Raw genomic sequence first — 23,648 nt, 5'->3', positions numbered from 1 at the left:
AAGTGTCATAAGAAGGACCGTTTCTGGGCGATCAATCCCTACTCACCCACTCTCTCCCCTCCCCGAACCACATCCACAGACAGAGGGCAGACAAAGCAAAGAAGAAACGGCAGGGAAAGTAGCGCAAAGCCCTCCCGTGAGGGCTGGCACGTGAGGCCACAACATCTTCACGTGTGTGATCACAATTCCTCCGACATCCTGAGAGTCTGGGATGGTGGCACCACTGGGGATCCAGGAGGGAATGAAACGGCGCTGGGCAGATGTGCTGCGGAGCCCTCATCACGGCGTTTCCTGCTCTTGCACGCCCCTGGGTCTATTTCTTTCTTCAGTGCAAGCCCTTGGCTTTACTGTCCTTCTCTATCGTGGTCAAGGAAAGGGGGCACTGAGCTGCGAGGGGGCCGCCTGGAAACTCGCCTCCCGGGCCGAGGGCGAAGCTCGCACTGGCCTCAGGCCCGCGCTGCAGGCGGCAGCCCCGCCCGCTGGAGGGCGGCTCAAGGACAGATGTGAAAACAAACCACAAGAGTAGCGCCTCACAGGAAGCAGCGGATTCTGCCGAAGGCGCTGGCCGCTGCAGACGCTGGCGGAAGAGGAAGAGGATGTGAAAGGGTTCTTTTTTCTCCTGTGGGTTTGGAGTGCTCTGAAAGCTGGAGTTGGTGAAAGCACTCACGAGCTCGTTGCTTCTGGTTTTAAGTTCTTCTGGGACGAGCTCCACAGAATCTCAGGGTTTCAGCACGACAGGAAAAAGAGTAAGAACTTCAAAGTCTCCCTTTGTTTAGTGTGAGAAGAAACTGTGGTGGCTAGTGGCTGGCTCCTACCTCAACACACGCACACATCATTCAGTCTCACACACACGCACACACACACACACACATCATTCAGTCTCACACACACGCACACACACATCATTCAGTCTCACACACGCACACACACATCATTCAGTCTCACACGCACACACACACACATCATTCAGCCTCACACACATGTTCACACACGCACACACACATCATTCAGTCTCACACACACGTGCACACACGCACACACACATCATTCAGTCTCACACACACGTGCACACATGCACAGTGTCACACACACGTGCACACATGCACACACATTCAGTCTCACACACACGCACACACACACATCATTCAGCCTCACACACACGTGCACACATGCACACACACATTCAGTCTCACACACATCATTCAGTCTCACACACACACACACAGTCTCACACACACATTCAGTCACGCACACACACGCACCCACACAGTCTCACACATACACACACACGCACACACAAACACACACATTCAGTCTCTCACACACATGCACACACACACACAGACACAGGAGAAAAAGAGCAGTAAGGACGAACCTGCCCATCCCCCTGGCATCTCGCTGTGGCTACTCAGCTCACAGAGGACCAGCTTGTCCCCTGGCGGGTGTCCCCACGGAGCCCCAACCACGAGGTGCCTCCCACCCCTCGAGAACTTGGAAATTGCGCTTAGAGTGAAACTAGAAAAATCCACACGGAAAAGATGGGATTAGCCATCTGTGGGACTTGCTGGTAAACATGTGACCAAAGAAACTGGAATCGCTCAACACTCAAGGTGGGTCAACGAGGAAAACGGGCCTGTGCGATGTAGACGCAGCAGCTGCATCAGGCACCGTTCGGAGAAGGGCCGGGAGAACCCCCGGGTGACTCTGGAGCCTAAAGCTCCAGAAGAGAGGGAAGAAGAGAAGAAGAGAGGGAATCAGCAAAGACAAACCGACCTGCGCCCCACCCCTCCGCACCCCCCAGCAGGGTCGGAGGGCCTGGTCGGACCCCCAGAAGCTGCCCAGAGCCCGGCGGGGAGGAGGGGTCCACCCCAGTGCCGAGCGGGGGCCTTTCTGAAGCTGGACCACGGCCAGCATCCGCCCCCTGCCCAGGGCTCTGCTACAAGGGACGGCACACTGGACAGAGGTGGCCTCCCCTTCTTGGTTGCATTTCTCCCTGGAAATAGGGAACCCCTTGCCCTGGGGATGAAGCGGTGCAGTGTAGCTAGTAAGTCAGGCCTCATGATGAGGGGCAGCAGAACCTTCTGCTCGTTTCTAGGGAAGCTTAAGTAATTACCACAAACTGGCAGCTTAAAACAACAGAGATTCACCACTCTCCACCATGGCTCTGGAGGCCAGAAGTCCACACTCAGGGTGCTGGCCAGACCGCGCCCCCCCGAAGGCTCCAGAGCAGGATCCTTGCTTTCCCCTCCCAGCTGCCTTGGCTTGTGTCCATCACTCCAGCCTCTGCTTCACCTTCTCGCGCCTTCTCCCCCGTGTGTCCGTGTCCCAGACCTCCCTCTGCTCTTCTAAGGATACCTGTCATGGGACTTAGGACCCACTCTAAATCCAAAGTGATTTCATCTCTAGATCTTAAACTTAAATACATCTGCAAAGACATTTTTCCCAGGTAAGTCTACAGTCACAGGTTCTGGGAGTTGGGACTTGGGCGTATGTTTTGGGGGCCTCAGTTCAACCCACCACACAGAGGCACATCAGGGTCCCGGGCCTGCCATGTGGTGCCAGCATCTGGAGGGGGCGCACTTGGAGGAGCGCCAACCCATGGGACTGTTTGGGGGCAAACTGCCTTCGCCAAGGGTACCCCTCCCTGTCACATCTGGCTCTTATTTTAAACCGATTTTGCTGACCAGTTCAGTTCCGTCTTTGGATCTAGAAAAGCACGTGTCTAGGGCCTCTGCTCGGACTAAATGCTCAGCCTTGAGGGTCACACCACCTAAGAGATGGAACCTACTTTAACAAACAGTGTGTGTGAGGAATTTCTCCTCCACCGTTCACATCTCACCCACCCCCGAGGAACGAGCTTCTGGAGAGGGCTGGGTGTGCTCAGGTGTGCAGTCAACGAGAGGCCAGGGTGAACGCGTTCATAAAAACCACAATTTCCTCACCTTTTCCCCTAAGGGGAGCATAAATAGGGATGGTCCTGACTCTGCCAACCTTGGGTCTCCCTTCTGCTTTGGCCTTCAGCCCTGACGGTGGCGGCCAGCTCCCCAAGGGGTGGCGGCTTCTGCCCGAACAGGACCAGCCTCGGGGCAGCTGCCGGGCCCAGCGAGCGGCTCTGCCAGCGGCCGGCAGGCCAGGAGCAGATGCGGAACGTGCACCGCCTCCCAGAGGCAGGGGTTAAGACCCCAGAGCCCAGAATCAGGGTTTGAGCCCTAGATGTTCTGCTGACCAGGTACGCGATCATGGGTGGATTCCTCAACCTCCCGACCCTCGCCTGAAAAATGCGTTGTTATGAAGACTGTAAATTTTCCAGGCAAAGCTACGTAACATTATGTGTGCCTGGCTCCCAGGGTGTGTTGAAAACGTGCTGGCTGTTCTGGTTACGATTATGGAGAGAGAGGAAGTTCACCGATCACACCCCTTTATCCGGCCTCTCAAAGCTCAGCGCTAAAGGACTGGAAACTGAATTGTGAACTGAATTGTGGAGTCACTTCCACCCCAGGAATGCTTCCACTTTCTCACCTATTTGCCATTAGAAATTTTTTTTCCTTTTTTTTCAATCACCCAGAGACACTGAGAGTTTGTCCTGATGGTCTGATTTATGTAAAATGCCAGGTTGGTTTTCCAGTTCTAAGGAGCCAAGAGGAAGGAAGCTATTAGAAAATTCTCTGCCTTGTCTCCTAACCGCCCTCCTGGCTATCGGGAAGGATTTCTGTCTACCGCCTTCTCAATCCGCAGCTCCCTCTCTGCGTCCTCTGAATGGGAACTGATTTCTTTCCAACAGGGTGGCCTGTGGAACTTCTGGCAGAAGGCCTGGCAAATAAAGCTCCACTCCTGAGGCTGTGGAAGAAAAGACCCAATGCCTCTCACAGGTGGGGTCCCGGCGACCTCAGGAGACAGTGCCCAGCACACCGCCTTCACTCCTGTCCTTGTTCCACAGTTAGGTTGCAACCTGCCTCTCCTCACCTCCCCCGGTCCCGCCTGAATGGACCTGGTCCACCCACCCCCAACTGACCCCCACTCACGCCCCCTCACCCACCCCAGTCACACTGCTTTTCTTTCTTTCCCTCAAATGCCCCAAGTAGTCCACCCCAGGGCCTTTGAACGTGCTGTGCCTCCCGGCAGATGCATCCTCCCCGGGATCTTTGCACGGCTGGCTCCCTTTCATCCCTCAGGTCTGTCCTCAGACGTCACCTCCTCAGAGGTTATGCCACCACACTTCATTTGCAAGTCAAGCAGGCTGTTTTATTTCTTCATGACGCCTCTCTGTACTTTGAATTGTCTTATTTATGTGTTTACAAGTTTCTTGTCTGTCTTCTCCGGAGAGGACAAAGCTGTGTAGTGGTACGCGCTGTAAAGCTCCCGAGCGCAGAGGATGACGCGCTGGGAGGAGAGAGGATGCGGGGAGGACCTCATGGGCATGGTGGCCACCAACGGCGCTGCTGTTTGGGTAGCTGAAGGATGGGAACGGCATTGCGGGTGAGGCACCGGCAGACACGACGGCTCCGAGGGCGGGACGAAGGCGAAGTTTTGGAAGCCCAGGGAGTCCACACCGGGGTTTCGCAGAGAGACGTTACTACTGTTAACTCTATAGCAACGTCAAGGGCAGCCGTGGGCAAGGTGGAGAGGAGCCCAGGAGAGGGCAGGCGTGGAGACCCTGGGGTCCCAGCCTGTGCTGGAGCAGGAAATGAGTCACCACAGGCTCCTCGAAGGAGAGCCCACAGTCAAGCTACAAGCCCTGACTTCCACAAAGAGGGGGGCATGATTAACTGTCTGCTGAGTGGGCGGGCGGGTGAGTCAATCAGAAAGGGTGGGAAAGGCGAGCTCTGGCAGAGCTGGTCCCGCCTTGGCGACAGTGAGCATCTGTCTGTCTGCCTGGCGTCAAGGTCGCTGCCGCTCAGGAGCAGATCTTCCACGGTTTCCTCTCTTTATGGGATTAAGCTGAACTGTTCACTCCCTCACCTGTGCTTTAAGGAAACCGTGAGGATTATCTGGCTAATCTTTCCAAAGGTCTTTGTAGACCCTCTGTATAGAACGCACCAAAGGTGACTGGAATTGTGATACTGTATCTTGAATTTATGTGGTTATTTTGAAAGCTTGGAGAGCCTTATTGATGAGGGAGTGGATTTTCTCATAGTATAGTTCAACTTTCATTTCTTTGCCTCCAGAGACTATATATAAAGCGAATGCTGAACTCAGGATCTTAATCAGGATCATTTATTCAATTACTAGGTTGTAAATCTTTTTATTATTCAGTTGCACAAGTTCTTGATATGTTCTAAATACAAATCCTTTGTCAGGTATCTATCTGTGTATCTACCTATAGATGTCTCTATCTATCTATCATCTATCTATCTACCTATCTATCTATTATCTATCATATCTATGATCTATCTATAGATATCCCTATCTACCTATCACAATTTTTTCCCCCAATCTATGGCTTACCTATTAATTTTCTCACAGTGGCTTTTGATGGGCAGGACATTTGAATTTTATGAAGTCAATGCTTCATAAAAGAAAACATTGGTTAGTGTTCTCTGTGTCTCATCTGAGTAAATTTTGCCTATTCTAAGCTTGCAAAGATATTCTCCTATGCGTACTTCTAAAACCTTTATAGTTTTGGCTTTTACATTCAGGTTTCATAATTAGTTTGGGGTATGGTGTGAAGTAAGGTCAAGATTTATTTTTTCTATATGGACATCCAGTTGTTCTAGCACCATGTATGGAAGAGACTTTCCCCATGGAATTGCTTTGGCAGCTATACTGAATACAAGCTAACCATATATAATTGAGGGTCTATTAATCCCACTGATGTCTAGGTATATCCTTATGCCAATACCATACTTTCTTGATTAATGCACCTTTATAGTAACACTTGACATTTTGTTCAGAATTGTTACTACTTTACAGTTTATAGCTAATTTACAGTAACTTTTGAATCTCATTCAAAATTGTTTGGCTATTCTAAGTTCCCTGTTCTTCTCTATAAATTTTATTTTTTTTAAAGATTTTTTTTTGATGTGGACCATTTTTAAAGTCTTTATAGAATTTGTTACAGTATTGCCTCTGTTCTATGCCTTGGTTTTTTGGCCACGAAGCACGTGGGATCTTAGCTCCTGGACGTGGGATCTTAGCTCCCGGACCAGGGATTGAACCCACACCCCCTGCACCGGAAGGTAAAGTCCCAACCAATGGACCTCCAGGGAAGTCCCCTTTATTTATAAATTTTAGAATCAGCTTGTAAATTTCTACAATAAAAGCCTTCTTGGATTTGAATGGGATTGCATTGACTCTATAGATCAATATGGGGAGAAATGACATCATAACAATATCGCCTTCCAACCTGTGGACAATCTACTTATTTGGATCTTCTTTAATTTCTCTCAGAAGACAGGTTGGAAGGTGGTCGGAGGCTGGAAGAAGGGGCATCCCTGGGTCTGTTCCGTCCAAACACCACTGAAGCAAGAGCAGATTTGTGGGTCCGCCGGGTGCACTGCCTGTTGTTAACTAGTTTTGGTATCAGTGTCTATCATTCAAGGTTGAATCAGAGAAACAGAATTAGTAGGAGATACATTAAGAGAGTTATTGCAAGGAATATGTGATTGTGGGAGCAGGTGAGGCAAGTCTGAAATCCAGATATTAATATAGACACTCAAGCTTGCTTATGATTGGTGTATATATGGTATATATTCTCCCATAATTTTAACCTATTTATACCTCTATATTTAAAATATGTCTCTTATAAATAGAATAAAATTTGATCTTGCTTTCTTTATCCAGCCTGACAGTCCCCTTCAATTGAAGTATTTAGTCCATTTAAACTTAGTGTAACTTTTGAGATCTTTGTGTTTAAGTCTAATACCTTCTTATTTTTTTCTGTTGGTCCCATCTGATACCTCTCTCTCTCTTTGTTGCCCTTCCTGATTTCTTTTAATTACCTGAGTATTTCTTAGTATTCAGTTTTTCTTTTTTTTTATTGGCTTTTTAACTGAACCTCTTTATTTATTTATTTATAATGTATTAATTAAATACCCGATGTCTTCATTGGAAATAAGTTCCTCAAATCTCACATCGGCCATGAGATTCTCTGAGAAGGTGGCATGAGCTAAACTAGTACAGGAAGAGTCAGGGACCTCTAGGGAACTAACCGTAGGGAGCTCTACCACAATGGGTGAGAAGAAAGGAGGATTGATCAGAGGGCTGCAGGGAGAACCGGAGGAAAGCAGGGTGTTGGAAGTAAAGGCAGACAAGAGTCTCAAGACAGAGGTGGTTGGTGGTCAAGAGGTGTCTTGAATAGACATTTCTCCAAAGACATACAAATGGCCCATATGCACATGAAAAGAGGCTCAACCACACTAGTGATGAGGCACACGCAAATCAAAATCACAATGAGACACCACTTCACAGCAATTACAATGGCTATTATCCACCCCGTGTCCCCCTCCAAAAAAACCCAGAGAAAATATGGGCAAGGATGTGGAGAAATTCGAACTCTCACACATTGCTGGTGGAAATGTAAAATGGTCCAACCACTGTGGAAGACTGTAGAGCAGTTCCCCCCAAAATTAAACACGAAACTGTGATATGATCCAACAACTCCACTTCTAGTTATAAACCCCAAAGAACTGAAAGCAGGAACTGGAACAGATATTTGTACACCAATGTTTACAGCAACATTATCCACAATAGCCAAAAGGTGAAACAAGTCAATAGGGCATTGTCAGATGACTGAACAAACAAAATGTGGTATATACATACAAAGTGATGTTATTTAGCCTTAAAAAGGAATTCGATTCTGATACATGCTACAACACAGATGAACCTTGAAGACACTATGCTAAGTGAAATAAACCAGACACAAAAGGACAAGTATTATACCTAGAATAGTCGAATCCATAGAGACAAAAAGTAGAATAGTGGTTACCATAGCCTGGATGGAAGACAGAATGGGGAGCTGTTTAATGGATACAGAATTTCAGTTTGGGATGATGAAAAAGGTCTGGAGATGGATGGTAATGATAATTACTCAAAAGTGTGAATGTACTTAATGCCACTGAACTATACACTTTAAAATGGTTAAAATGGTAAATTTTATGTTATGTGTATTTTACTACAATAATAAATAATAAGTACCAGCAAGGACACCGCATTCCTTTTTTTATAGAAAGAAACAGCACAGATACCAAGGAACTTGCTCAAAGTTGTACTCGGGAGGGGCAGAACTAGAATTTGCACACAGAGCGAGTTCAAAGCCTATTGTCTGTTGACCTGAAACAAAAAGACTGTCAGATATTTCTCCAGCAAAGGTGGGTTTATTTGAGATTAGCAGAGGATGGCAATTCGGGGTCTGCAACCATGGTGAGCTACGGGGGCAAGTCCCTGCACAGCAAGGAAATGAAAATGCTTTTATAAAGAGGAAAAGGGAGCTGGGAGGGCTAAAGTAAACAAAGAGTCCATGGCTTTTCATTGGCTGAGCCCTGGCCTGGAAAGAAGCGGAGTCTTCCTTCTTCCCATTGGGTTCTGCTGTTGTCACAGGATGTGAGGGCTCCCCCTCTGGGCTCCCGACTCTTTTTCATTGAGGTTTCTGTTTATTAATTTTTTACAAGTCTTAATCGTTCACTGTATTGTCTCTTTCTAAGATATTTACTGTGGTAATGTTTATAACAGCAGAAATATGTTAACAACTTAAATGTCTCAAAATATGGCTCAGTAGTGGGCCATCCATCTAATACATTATAAAGCCATTAAACTTATATTTCTGAAGAATTTTCTCATGACATGGGTAAATTATCTACAAAGTATTTATACACTAAGTGGGAAAATGGCAGTATACGAAAATGAACTTACATTATGAGCCCAGTTGTATGTTTTAAAACTACAGACGTGTTTCATTTAAGCATGTTGATGCATAAAAAGAAGGGATTTCAAGAAGGAATTCTCAAGAGGGCAAGCTATTTCTTACAGAAAAAGTTTCAAGGAAAAGATATCAAAAGGTACCTTTCTTGTGTATTCTTTGTTTTCCTATATGTTTTCATCCCGACCCTATTTGCTGACTGCATGTCTGAGTCTGTCCTCAGCGTTTTAAAGCTGGCTCAGCAATAAAGGGTCTTGGCCTTTTCCTGCTCCTTCGGTACAAGCACCCCCTGTGGTGCTAGCTGCAGGAGGAGGAGCCGGAGCCTCCACGGTGATGAATATAGGCCCCTGCTCTCAAGCTCACCTTTAGTTGGAGAGACAAGGTACTGCAGACTAAACCAACTTGGTTTCCTGTTGGTCGGGTCCTTTTTGGTGGATGACGGTGGCTTCAATGACCCAGGATGCATGCAGGGATGCAGGTGCCTCCTGCCAACCCCCGCTCCTCCCTACCAGGTGGTGTGTTGCAAGAAGAGCCATATCCCCAAACGTGAAGCAACTTCTGTCAGCAGGCAGGTAGAATACCAACCACTCTCTCCAGCTGTTCCGTAATTCTGGTGAAGTCCTTGCACTCTGTTCTTTCAGGCTCCCCCACGGACACCTTGCATGAAAGCTTCTCTAGAGGCCAACGCAACTGTATCCCGACAATAAATCAACTCAATCAAATCAGATGGCAGAAGCCTCCAGGAAGTGGAAGACCCCAGCCAAGTGGGGCTGAGACCTCAGGCTCCCTCTCTTCTGCCCGTGACAGGACGGTGGTGCCTGTACGAGTCTTTCTGGTCCACCATGTATCTCTGGATACTGACCATTCTAGAAGTGAAAAATTGCTCCCATATCCCTTAGCCAAAGAGCAAGGCCTCTGGTGTAGATGGCAATAAGGATGTTGGAAGTTGCTGCAGCCCCTCTGGGTGGCGAACTTTTAATGTTTGATCACCACCCTAGATGAGTGAGTTCCTGACCACGATACTTCAAATACTAACTAAAAGCTCTAGGCTGTGGATTAAAATTTATTTACACACGGATGTTACCCTGTTAGAGAAAATATAACATAAAAAAGGGAATAACTATAATATAGTATGGCAGGAGAACTCAAATATGTACGTGGATAAGGGCTGGGTGAGACTCATGATGGGGGCTCAGAGAAGTTTCCAGAGAAGGCACTCTTCAGCAGAGCTCCAGAGGATAAGAGGCCACAGGTCAGGGGCCGAGGAGAGACAGGGATTCCAGGTCAAGGGGGCAGCCGCAGAAGGACACAGAGGGAGGAACGGGGTCAGGGAGAGGCCGGGCGTCAGGGAGCACAGAGGGCAGGGGCGGTGGAAACAGGGACTGGAAAGGTGAGCGAGTGCCAGTCTTGTAGGCGTTGGACACTAAGCAATCTCAAGGCTTTGAACAACAAAGAGCTTTATTTGGGGGTCTTAAGAATTGCAATTCGGGAGACACAGATTCGGGTAAACTGAAAGGGTCAGGGGCTTATAAAGGCAAAAGCCACGAGGCTGTTCTCTGACACAAGAAATAAATATTTGTTCGTAAGGGATAGGGTAGGGGTCTGATAAGCAGATAGGCTATCATGAGTAGGGTAAGGGTCTGATAAGTATCTTGAGTTTCTGGTGGATGTTCTGGATGTCTTCGTTAGGACAAGTGGTCAAAGTTCAGATTCCATTCCGGCTGAGACGTGCGTAAGCCTCCCTTCCTCAGCGGCCACATTGTAGAGAGCTCTCTTAGCAACACCAACTCCATTCTGATTTTCATTTCACAAAGGTCACCCCAGAGAGACGAACATGGATTTGGAAGCCGTGAGACAAGCAGTAGAATTTAAAATGCATGCTCAGGGCTTCCCTGGTGGCGCAGTGGTTAAGAATCCACCTGCCAATGCAGGGGACACGGGTTCGAGCCCTGGTCCAGGAAGATCCCACATGCCGCGGAGCAACTAAGCCCGTGCACCACAACTATTGAGCCTGTGCTCTAGAGCCTGCAAGTCACAACTACTGAGCCCGTGAGCCTAGAGCCTGTGCTCTGCAACAAGAGAAGCCACCAAAATGAGAAGCCCATGCACCACAAGGAAGAGTAGCCTCCGCTCACCACAACTAGAGAAAGCCCACGTGCAGCAACAAAGACCCAATGCAGCCAAAAATAAATAAATAAAATAAATAAATTTTTTTAAAAAAGAAAAACCATGGACTCTGTTTAATCCTCCCAACTTCCTTTAAAAATAAATAAATAGGGGCTTCCCTGGGGGCACAGTGGTTGAGAATCTGCCTGCCAATGCAGGGGACACGGGTTCGAGCCCTGGTCTGGGAAGATCCCACATGCCGCGGAGCAATTAGGCCCGTGAGCCACAACTACTGAGCCTGCGCGTCTCGAGCCTGTGCTCCGCAACAAGAGAGGCCACGATAGTGAGAGGCCCGCGCACCGCGATGAAGAGTGGCCCCCGCTTGCCGCAACTAGAGAAAGCCCTCGCACAGAAACGAAGACCCAACACAGCCATAAATAAATAAATTAATTAATTAATTAAAAAAAAAAAAGAACTTGCTTCCTTTCAAAAAATAAAAAATAAAAAATTAAATAAATAAATAAATAAATAAATAAATAAAATACATGCTCAGAGTTCTAGAAGATGTTATGGAAAAACCCGAACGAACATTTTGGCCAGCCCAGTATTTTCGAGTGATATCTCCGGCCGTCACACGGAAGGAAGGTGGGAAGAGGAACCGGAGGCAGGGAGACCAGTTAGAACTCGCGGCAACAGTTCAGGCAGGTGATGTTGACAACAGCGGCGAGGAGGAGTAACGAGAAAGCCGCCGCAGCGAGCACGCACTCTGCGCCAGGCTCCGCTCTAAGCACTGTCCGTGTATGAAATCATTTCATCTTCACCACCTTATAAGGGTCATAAGGTTACCATCCCCGTGTTAGAAATGAAGAAAGCGAGACCCAGAGGAGGTTGCCAGATGAAATACGGATGCCCCATTACATGTGAATTTCAGATAAACAAGGAATGCTTTTGTAGTCTACATACCTTCCATGCACTATTCTATTTGTTAAATCCGGCACCCCCGGGCCCTGAAAGGTGAAGGAAGTTGCTCAAGGTGGCATGGCCGCCAAGTGGTAGTGCCAGCACTGGAATCGGGTGGGCAGGTGCCAGCTGGCCGGGCTCCACCCGCCTCCGCTCAGTGGCCTGCTTCTGCCGCGCGGGCGCAGCCAGGCGGGCTCCCTGCCCACGGACGGGATGGGCAGCGCAGAGGGCGAGCCGTGGTCAGGCCATCAGAGTTAATCAGCGGGCAGCCCTTGGTTTGACCCTCCACTCTTCCTACTCTCAGAGAGCCTGTTTTCTTAGAACAGGTCTGCAAAGCTCCCCTAAGCCATCTGAATGCTTAGAGCAAAATCCATGCCCAGTGACCAAGTAACTAAATCCCCCGCATCTCCAAAGCTTTCTCTGCCCTAAGGGATCTGAACATCCTTAAGGGTTTCCAGCTCCCAGCTCCCCTCTCCAATGAGAACTGTAATTAGGAACTTCTTCAGACCTGATCTGCACACAGTGTGCATTTACTGCCCTACATACCTGTTGCTACTGGCCTGAGATATAAAACACAATTTAAACAGATACGTTTGAAAAGATTTAATAAGGCTTCACCTGAGGTGCAAAAGACAATTATACTTTCAACATGGGAATGTTTCAAATATTCAGCAAATGAATGCTAGGCGCTGGCAGTACAGTGAAGTCCAGGGCAGGATAAATACCCTTAGGAGATTACTACCCTTAAGAGTTTCATGAAAAAGATGGATATCTATTTTTAAAAAAGAAAGCAGACGCAGAACAATGCAAGGAATATTGTCAGAAGGGAATGTAGGGGAAGCTATGGGAATCTAGAGCGGGGAGCTCCTAATTTTGCTGGAAGAGGATGGGGTCATGAGGGCCTGGTACTCAGTGCGATCCTCGTGGACCAACAGAATCAGACCCTGCATTCTAACAAGATCTAAGGATGACTCCTCCGCACATCAGAGTTTGAGAAGCATACCTTGGAGAACACCAGAGATGAAACATGAAATGAATCTGGAAGGATGAATGGTCTTCCAGGTGGGGTCCAGAGGGAGGGGACAGCATAAGTAAAGGCATGGAGCTGTGAAAAGAAATACGCTCAGGAAACAACACAAACTTTGGTCTATCGAGAGCCCAGTAGTACAATACATGGGAGTGATGGATGGGGAGATTGAAAAGGTTGGCAAAGACAGCCTCAGAGGAGGCAGTATTGTAGGTGGCTTTTTTGCCATGGTGAAGGGTTTGATTTTTTAAATAAAACTTTTCAAGCACACAAAAAGTATAAAGTATAAAATCATGAGTGTAAAGTATGAATCAAACTTTACAGCTACAGCCTCCTGTGTATTCCTACCCTCCCTGACTCCATTCTCCTCCCTCCTTCTTGGACCTACTATTCTAAGTTTGGTGCTTACCATTCTCGTGTCTGTTTTTATGATTTTTATACAGATGTTTGTGTACATAAACAATACTGTTTTGCATGTGGTTACTATATGTATTTTACTACAACTTGATTTTCTGGCTCAGTGTTATGTTTTTTGAGATTTATCTATGGTAACACAACAAGGCTCTAGATTCATTTTCAGCTATGACATACTACTTCTTTGGAGGAATATATCACTATTTATCTGTCTAGTCTTCTAATGATGGGTATTTTGTTTCCAGGTTAAACAATGCTTAAATGAGAGGAGTTTGTGGGTCTTCTTGTGCACATGCTTGGGTTTCTCAAAGGAACATCTCTAGGAATCGTCATCTTCACTAGACACCTTCAGATCATTCTCTAAAATGCTTGGACCCATTTACACTCCTCCCAGGAAAGTATGAAAGTTCTTGTTTCTCCACATCCTCTCCAACACTTGACACTGTCACATTTAAAAATTTTTGCTAATTTGATGAGAGTGGGAAGGCATCTCAATTTCGTTTTCATTTCTTCAATGACCAGTGAAGTAGGACATGTCATTGTATATTTACGGGATATTCAGGTTTCCTCTTTTGTGAACTGTCAGTTAATATCCATTGCCTGCTTACCTACTGGGTTGGTTGACTCTTATTGACGCGTAGAGTTATTAAGATATTCTGGGCACTGCTGCTTTATTAGATATTTGTATTTACAAGTCCCCTCAAGCTCTGGTTGGCTTTATCATGTTGTTATGGAGACTTCTGTTGTATTCAAGTTTTAAAATTTTAGTATAATCGAATGAATCTGTTTCCCCTTTTGTTTTGGGTGTATAGCTTGGACTTTATGCTGTTCCTTGATGTTATAAAGCTATCCTACTATACTTCCAAAAGTTTTAAAGTCTTGCTTCCCACGTTTGAGTCCAACTTTGTTTTCTCATGTTGACAGTCAGTTGTCCATGACCATTTATTGATTACTCCATCCTTTCCCTCTGAGGTGTAGAGTCACTTTGTCATAGGCCAGGTTAACCTCCTAGGGCAGCCGGGACTAAATGAAGAAACCATCTGGGTGGCCCCATCCGTCTTCTTCCAGATCCGCTCACAGGTTTACGGCACATTCTATTTATCCGCCCTGAATTCATACAGTCATGTCGCTAAAACAAAGAGTTTTAACCAGACTTCTATCCTCCTCTAAGTCTTTGATATTCATTTTAACTTTCCCAGGATTATAACACACGAGATGAAGGACAACTGTGATTCGTCTCGGGGCAGCGGCCCTCCACCCTGAGAGAGAAGCTGGGTGCCACACCTCTCATCCCTCCCCACACCCACACCGCCTTCACTCCGAGTCCCTTCACCTCCCTCCTCGTACTAGTTTCTTGCTGTTGCTGTCATGAATCACCACAAACCTGACAGCTTAAAGCAACACACATTCATCACCTCACAGCTCCGGAGGTCAGAAGTTCTGTGGATCTCACTGGCTAAAATCAAGGTGTTAACAGGACTGCACTCCTCACGGAGCCTCCAGGGGACAGTGTGTTTCCTCACCTTTTCCACCTTCTGGCGGCAGGCATTCCTCGGCTCGTGGCCCCCTTCTTCTGTCCTCAAAGCCAGCGATGGCCAGCTGCCCCACCAGGACTCTGTCTCCTTCCTCACATCACTTTTTGCTCCCTTTTTCCCTTATAAAGACCCCTGTGATAACGCGGGGCCCCCATCCCCGGGGAGTGAAGGATAACCTCCCATCTCAGGGTCCTCAATCAAAATCAAAGGACGTGGGCATCTTTGGGGGCATTACTCTGCCTACTACACTCTTAGACTAATGTTGCTTAAACTGAAAGTTGTGACTCATTAGTGACTCATAAAATCAACAAAATGGTTCAGAACCAGTATTTCCCGCCCCCCAGTTTTATTCAAGAATAATTGACATACATCACTGTATAAGTTTAAGGTGTACATCGTGATGGTTTGACGTACACATATTGTGAAATGATTACAATAAGGAACCAGTATTTCTAAGTGAAATCAGAGTACTTTGCTTCTAGTAAGGTTAAGTATTGTTTCATGGGCTTCAGATTTTATATGTATGTGTGTGTGTGTTACCTGATTAACAATATAAAAATAACAATATAAATATATATTTCTTACTGTGAGTTTTGATTTTTTTAAAAAAGGAAAGCAGCTACAGAACTATCATAATAGCCTCCTAACTGGCCTTTCTGCCCCCAGGCTCTCCAATCCATCCTTCCACGATGCTGTCAAAAAGTTCTTCCTAAAAGTAAACTGGACGTGCCACTCTGCTTAAAGCTCTCTAACGGCTCTCCACAGTGAGCTAGACATTCGGTGCTTGCTCCTCCAGACCCACCATCCACTTTCCTAGCTGGGGCTGACCCTCATGAACGGCCTCAACCAGGCTCCTGTGCTTGGACTTCCACTTGGGTGTGGACAATGGGAGGCATGGGAAAAAGTCAGAGGGCTGGAAGAGAGAGAAGTTTAGGGCACTTTTCCTCCAGCTTCTTCTCTGCCAGGCAAGGCCAGCTTCACGGGGGTGTAACCTGTACAACAGTATGGGTCCCCGTGCTCAGAAAAGCCCCACGCTTGGTTTAATGCTCTGCTGTTGCCGTCTTGAAATTCTTAAACATTTTTGAACAGGGGTCTTCATTTTCACTTTGCACTGCAATGTGTCACCAGTTCTGCTTCCAGGCCACACGCTGCAGTGGCAACGTTTGTCTACCGGAGGCATGGCCCTTGTCTGACACCCGTCTCCTACCACTGCAACTGCCGGGTTCCAGCAAACTTACCCACCTGCCTCAGCACTCCAAATAGGGATGCCGCTTCCTGCGACTGCCGACCTGCGTCACCCACCTTTTGATAGTCCCTTCGTTAAACTCACTTCACCCCTTTGAGGAGTGTCTGCTTCCTCTCCGGACCCTCACTGATAAACAGACTACAGGGTAATATACGAAGTCTTGGCATTGCTTCACAGGTTAGCCCCTCCTGGTCTTTGTAGCTGACCCACCATGCTACCTTGCTTATACTACGACCCGCTCCACCAGCCCTCTTGTTTCCACAAATACGCTATGCCTTTTCAGGTCGTTAGTGTTCTGCAATTGCTAAAGGTTCCCCAGTACGTTTTCCTCTTCTTCCACAGTGGCAGATTTTTTAGCTGCGCACCAAGTTATCCACATTATGACAACACATCCCAGTTTCCTTTGTAGGCAGCGTGGCCCTGAGACTAAATTCTGGCTAAAGCTATAGAAGAAGTGCTTGTCTGCTTGGCAGATTCCAGAAACCTCCTCTAAGGGACCCTGCCGGCTCTTCTTTGTCCCTTCTCCCATCCTGTGGCCTGAAACGCGGGCCGTCTTGGACCATGAGGACGGGGAACACACCCTGGGCGTGCAGCATGACAGTGTGGAAGGCATCTGTGTCCCTGAAGACGGTATGGAACAAAGCCTTGCCAGCTCTGGCCTAAATGCCTAAAGGCCTAAGGACTTTTAAATAAGGGAGAGAGAAACTCTTTTTAGGCCACTGATATTTGGGTTTTCTATTCCTCACTGATGAACCTAACTAATCCTACACCTATCATCATTCACTAAAAAAAATACTTATTGAGAACTCCTGTGTGCCGGCATGTTAGAGGCTCTGGGGACGCAGTTTGGAATAAGCAGGTAGCAACGGCGCCATGTACGGGTGCAGGTGACGCAATCTGAAGTGGTCATGGCTGGAGGGAGTGCACTTGGAGGACAGGTGAGGAGGCCTGGCAAGAGCACAGACAAGACCTCAAGGCAGAGCCTGACAATAACACAGGAGCCAAAGTCCCAGGAACACAGGAGGTTACAACCGGCAAACAATAAAATCCAACCAGATACTGACCAAAAGGCCCGTTACCAGACCTACTGACTGGGAAATGTGACAGAAATGAACAAAATATGTTTTGCAAATACAAGCAAAAACAGACCGGAAGCTGAATTATTAATACCGAATGAAGACTTCTAAGAGGAATTCTTTTTTTTTTTTTAATAAATTTATTTACTTTTGGCTGCATTGGGTCTTCGTTGCTGCGTGCGGGCTTTCTCTAGTTGCGGCGAGTGGGGGCTACCCTTCATTGCGGTGCGCGGGCTTCTCATTGCAGTGGCTTCTCTTGTTGCAGAGCACAGGCTCTAGGCACGCGTGCTTCAGTAGTTGTGGCACAGGGGCTCAGTAGTTGTGGCATGTGGGCTTAGCGGCTCTGCGGCATGTGAGATCTTCCTGGACCAGGAATCGAACCCGTGTCCCCTGCATTGGCAGGCGGATTCTTAACCACTGCACCACCAGGGAAGTCCAGGAATTCTTTTTTTTTAATTAATTAATTAATTCATTCATTTATTTATTTATGGCTGTGTTGGGTCTTCGTTGCTGTGCGCGGGCTTTCTTTAGTTGCGGCGAGCCGGGGTTACTCTTCATTGCAGTGCGCGGGCTTCTCATTGTGGTGGCTTCTCTTGTTGCAGAGCACGGGCTCTAGTTGCAGGCGGGCTTCAGCAGTTGTGGTGCGCAGGCTCAGTAGTTTGGCTTGCGGGCTCTAGAGCGCAGGCTCAGTAGTTGTGGCTCGCGGGCTCTAGAGTGCAGGCTCAGTAATTGTGGCGCACGGGCTTAGTTGCTCCGAGGCATGTGGGATCTTCCCAGACCAGGGCTCTAACCCGTGTCCCCTGCATTGGCAGGCGGATTCTTAACCACTGCACCACCAAGGAAGCCCCAAGTCCAGGAATTCTTTTTTTTTTTTTTTTTTTTTCCAGGAATTCTTAACAGGACAAAGTGAATGACTTTTTCTTGATGAAGGAGAAGACAAAAGACGAAAAAAATTACTATTGTAAACAATTATGTGCCAAATGATGGACACCGAAATACAGATACCACAAACTGTTAGAATTATGTCTAAAATTTTAGACATAATTTATGTCTAAAATTTTAGAAAAAATAATAATATTGATAAATTTTTAATACACTCCTACTTAGTCCTTTAAGGATTAGGCAGATAAAAAATAATTTTGGATAGAAAAGACCTGAACAATTTATTTTTAAAATAATTTAATGCAAACTCTACACCATAAACAGATTATAAACCTTTTAAAGTATCTGTGTGCTATGCCTGTGTGGTGCAGTGGGTATATGGGAAATCTCTGTAGCTACTCATCAGTTTTGCTCTGAACCTAAAACTGCTCTAAAAAATAAAGTTTTAATATTTGATAAAAGTACCTAAATGGAACATTTTCAAAATTTAACCACAAAAAGCCTTAATAAATATATAAAGAACTGGTACAAGTAACACTACCTAATCACTATACTATAAAATTTGAAATTAACATTGCAAAAAAATCTCTACCTAATTTTCTTAAAACACATACACACGGGCATCTACATACACACACTAAATATTTCTGGGGCTAAAGAGGAAACCAAAATGGCAACAACATAGTACTAAGAAAATAACCATAAAGAGACATCTGCAGACCAACAGGTAAGTGATGAGAATTCCACTTGGGCTTGGGACCTAGAGAGCCATATGGAATGTTCCTTCCACCTTAATGATGAGAGAGAGTCTTGATGATCTATAAAATCATAACTCTCTTTCAGCCCATCTCAGAGTTAAGGTTGCAGCCAATCAACTGAACCAAATTCCGGTGGGTGACAAGCCCTCCGAGGAAAATGGGATGTAAGGACTATTTCACCCCTGTGGGAGCTCAGGAAGAAGAGGCGGCTGCATTAATGTGAGGGGGAAGAAAACAACTCAAACGTCATGGACTGTTAAAGGCCAAGTGTAGACCGCCATGAGAGTTGAGAATCCCTGGGAGCCCGAAACACGGGGTGTTGAAACACACTCAAACTCTTTTCCCCAGGCCTCCATCAGAGGTTTGCAGAAAGGCTGGGGCAGGGCAGGTGACCCGAGGGCGCTCCCTTCCATGACACACAAGCATGGGATCCTGCCCTCTTGCCTCTCCCTTCTCTCATGCCCCAGGGACCCAGGCAAAGATCCAGGGCTGCTGGGGAAGGAGTTACAGCAAGAGCTGTGTGATGCCAAGGGTGGGGTGGAAAACTCTTACACACAGAGGAATCGTAATTGATCGCTGAGTGAGCAACAGAGGCACAAAACTGCTGCTGGAGAAGGGCAGGGACTTCTCTCCTGCCAGGGCCACCCCCCAACACACTGCAGAGGTGTGTGCCCTTGCGGAAGGGGCAGGACCACTGAGGAAGCCCTCCTCCAGGGTCCAGGTGCCCAGGGCCTGCCTAAGACTGAAGCTAAGACATCAGGTGGTCGGGGACTTCCCTGGTGGTGCAGTGGTTGAGAATCTGCCTGCCAATGCAGGGGACACGGCTTCGAGCCCTGGTCCGGGAAGATCCCACATGCCACGGAGCAGCTAAGCCCATGTGCCACAGCTACTGAGCCTGTGCTCTAGAGCCCGCGAGTCACGATTACTGAAGCCCGCGCCCCTAGAGCCTGTGCTCTGCAACATGAGAGGCCACCGCAATGAGAAGCCCGCGCACCGCAACAAAGAGTAGCCCCTGCTCGCCGCAACGAGAGAAAGCCCACGTATAGCAACAAAGACCCAATGCAGCCAAAAATAAAATAAATTTATAAAAAAAAAAAGACATCAGGTGGTCCAAGAACGTTCCCCTTTGCTCACCATTCATCTCACTGAGTAACAAGCAGCAGTCACGTACCCCTAAGGGGGGGTGGGAAGCGATGGGGGAGAGGGTTCCATGGTCCAGGGGTGCAGAACAGACACAGCAGCTCAGTCCCACACTAAGTACAGGTGGCTTCACCTGCATACTTTGAAGGATGTAAAGCACTAGAGGCAACTACAGTAACAGCAAAGCAACACTTTTAAAGTCCTGAATGAACTGTCCGCCCAGAGCAGCTGGGGGCGCCGCTCTAGGCTTTGCAGAGGAAAAGCTTAGTTGAGACTAAGCTGGTCACATGTGCGTGTCTTCCCTCCTCCTGGACCCGCAGCTACCAGACACGTTCCTCTCCCAGCAACAGCAGAAGCGCCAGAGAGCTGGCCCCACCGCACGAGCACTTTCTAAGGTTCTCCTTGCGCCGACTCTGTCAACATCCAGTCGGCCAACGTAAGTCACGTGGCTGGGCCCAGGCCCAGGAAAGCCCACCTTGCCTCAGGGTGGAGGACACTGGAAAACTATGTGGTTTGACTGGTTAATCAGCAGCTGAGGAAGAGAGAGGGGGCTGAATTCAGAGATGCTAGGATCTCCTTGGGCTCGGACACTTTAGGATTGAACCATACTGTTCCTTTCCCAAGTGTGGGACAAACAAGAAGCAAAAAGGGTAAAGAGTGAGGATCTTGGGGCTGCCTCAGCCCACTGGGGTGGTCGGGACGGTCCTGTCAACATCGCATCAGAAGTGCCCCTCAATGCCTTCATCTCCGCCCAAGGCATCAAAGGGAAAGTTCATTACTTTATTATGAATACATACCTATTCCCAGGCTTCTTCATTCAATCACAGTTCAGAGTAATCAGAGGGGCACATTTTAAGTCAGGCAGAGGAAGATACGTAATAAATGCGTACATTTTTAGAAGGCTGCTTCAGTTTCATGGAAGAAAAACCAACGTAGAGTCAAGGAACGTAATTGGGAAAGAGGTAAAATTCATAGCCTAGGTCAGAAGATTTAATTCATTGTGGTATGAATAAGAGAACGGTGCAGTCGCCGAAGGTTTCTTGAGTGATTCACAGACTGACTCATTTCAGTGCGTTGCCAGTTACATCAGGGACGGATCTGAGGCGGCCAGGTCTGCTGTGTAACAGCAGAAGGAATGAAGTTCACATCACAGACTCTATTACGGGGCTGCCGGCCTCTGTGGAGCTGTGCGTGCAACCACGAAGGAGACACTTGAGCAGTAGGGACGGGCGCGGCAGCTTGCTTAGAATGAGGCCTCACACATCTGAAACGGAGTATTATGGACTCTAAACATAGGTGCTAAATAACCACTCTGTCAGGAAATAATATATCACAAAGTTAAGCTTTCGCTTATGAAATCTGAAAAGACTTTTCTTTTTCTCTGCTGTGATCTATCTTAAGAAGAAGAAGAAGAAAAAAAAGCCCTTCAGAATTTGGAAATGTGAGGACTCAGAATTTAGACATAGGGGATTCTGCACCTTCTCCATCTAGGTCACTTTAAAAAAAAAAAATGAAATCGAACTAGTGAGAGTAACCAGATCCTTTAGCTAAGCGTAGAGTCTCTGTTATATTCTTGGACCAGGGCTCTGGGGACTGGATTCCCATGACGCCAATGCCTTCAGCAAAACACCTGCACCCCATCCTCACCTCACCTTCAACCAGTGCTTTCATCAGATAAGTACTGTAAAATGATTCTTTTGAGTTACAGATGATTGAAACAGAAACTACTGCTGACGGTGACGGGAAAGGAAAAAGGCAAGAGCACAGGTAAAAAGATAGGGTGAAGGGAAGTGTTATGGACTGAATTGTGTCTCCCCCAGAACTCGCATGTTGAAGCTCTAACCCCCAATGTGGCTGTATTTGGAGATAAGGGCTTTACAGAGATGATTAAGGTTAAATGATGACATAAGGGTGGGGCCCTAATCCAACAGGACTGATGACCTTATAAGAAGAGGAAGAGATGCGGGGACACTCACACAGAGAAGAGGCCACGAGAGGACACGGCGAGAAGACGGCTGTCTGCAAGCCAAGGAGAGAGGCCTCAAGAGAACCAACCCTGCTAACACCTTGACCTTGGACTTCCCAGCCTCCAGAACTGTAAGAAAATAAATGACTGTTGTTTAGGTCACCCAGTCCGTGGTATTTTGCTATGGCAGTCCTAGCAAACTCATGCAGGAAGAAACATTTATTAATCGTCCACTAGGTGGCAAAACACTGAGATAAACAGGCCATTAACTTAATCCTCACAACCACCCAGGAAGTTGGTAATAGTTGAGAGAACTAAGGTTCAGAGAGAGCAGCAGCTTGCTCAAGGTCAGGGAATGGTGGCCTCTGGATCTCAACTGTCTACTTGATTTCAAACTCAAACTGTTTCCACGATATTAGGGTTCTCAAATACTGGCGTGCTTCAGAATGCTCGAGGGAGCTAGATCTACCGACTGAGCTTGCGGCCTGGGACCTGGGCCTCTGTATTTTGGTTTTTGTTATTGTTTTTGCTGTTGTTGTTTTTGTTTTTTGGGCCTCTGTATTTTTAACAAGCTCCCAGGGGATGTGGATTCACACTACTGCCCTGGTTCACGAGGCTGGTGGTTTTTCACCGTTCCATGGTAGACAAGCAGTGTCTAAGACTAGTAAAGCTAATTTAGGATCTTTCTTAACCTCTCAACTTTATTAGAACTCCAGGAGCTATCATTTTCATTAGCTTTTATGGGGGAAATTTCCAACAACGTCAATTTAAAATACGTTCTGGCACATGATCTTGGGTAATCATATAACCCTGATAGTCTGTAGTTTCTGAGGGTCTGTCTTGCTCTACATTCTGAGGTACTGACATGTGAATCTCAGAATTTTTAGCATGGAAAGCTCTGTAGTCTCTGACCCATTTATTGTTAGCCTCATCCCTTACAACAAAAGTTCAGCAGGATAAAAACGCCAACTGGTTTTGGAAAGCTAATGACTACTCTTTACTTCTTAATGTTTTGTAAATTTAGAGTTCTGTTTATTGTATTCTCAGAAAATATGTGCACCCATAGTTATTCTTGACCGTTGGATTATCATTTTGTGCAGAGAACCAGGCAAATACCAGATATTCCTTCCTTGACTAGGTTTCCTGAACTTTCTAATTAGTCTCAAGGAGAAAGATACACGTGCATGCCAGCCTATTATTTTCCTAACATCAGGGAACATCCTTCTCAGCGTACGTCCTACCCCCAAAGGCGTGGATTGCCGGGCTGCTTCACCATCAAACGGGAACATAATTTGCTTCTACGTGATCCTTCTGAGGTCCGATGCTTGATTTCTTTTCCACTGTTTTAGGAATGCAATAAATTCAGAAACTCAGTTTGGCTGCAAGGGTTGTTGGCTATTTCCTAACTGTTCCTCTAGGGGAAAAGAGGGAGTCAGAGGAACCGAGATGATGGGAAAAATCGATAAGAGTGTGCATGAGTTAGCTCTCTCCCTGCCTCAGACGTCGCGAGCCTGTGCTCTCAGCATACGGGGAGCCGGTGGGCACGCAGAGCCCCAGCCAACGCAGGACCACAGGCCGCAGGCAGCCGCGGCGAAAGGCAGACCTGCCTTCCTCTCTGCCGGGGGAAACGCACAGGAAGAAGCTGCTCCCCCAAACAGGCTCGACAGAGGCTAGCCCGCAGAGG

The 23,648-nt window shown here is 47.1% G+C and overlaps 1 long non-coding RNA gene across 4 annotated transcripts in view; it reads right to left on the bottom strand.

Annotated features, from left to right (window-relative positions):
* LOC309615469 overlaps positions 1-23,648 on the bottom strand; it is a 270,174-nt gene that overhangs the window by 219,623 nt on the left and 26,903 nt on the right. The window contains exon 3 of one of the 4 annotated variants that reach the window (XR_014236827.1): positions 12,924-13,025. The exons of the other annotated variants lie outside the window; for them this stretch is intronic. This is a non-coding gene — a long non-coding RNA (uncharacterized lncRNA). The remainder of the gene's footprint in view (positions 1-12,923; positions 13,026-23,648) is intronic. 4 annotated transcript variants of the gene reach the window in all.

Source organism: Balaenoptera borealis, assembly GCF_965194805.1.
Source record: "Balaenoptera borealis genome assembly, chromosome: 18".
NCBI classification, from domain to species: Eukaryota; Metazoa; Chordata; class Mammalia; order Artiodactyla; family Balaenopteridae; genus Balaenoptera; species Balaenoptera borealis.
The sequence above is the reverse complement of the archived record's forward strand: the minus strand, read 5'-3'. Positions and strand labels throughout refer to the sequence as shown.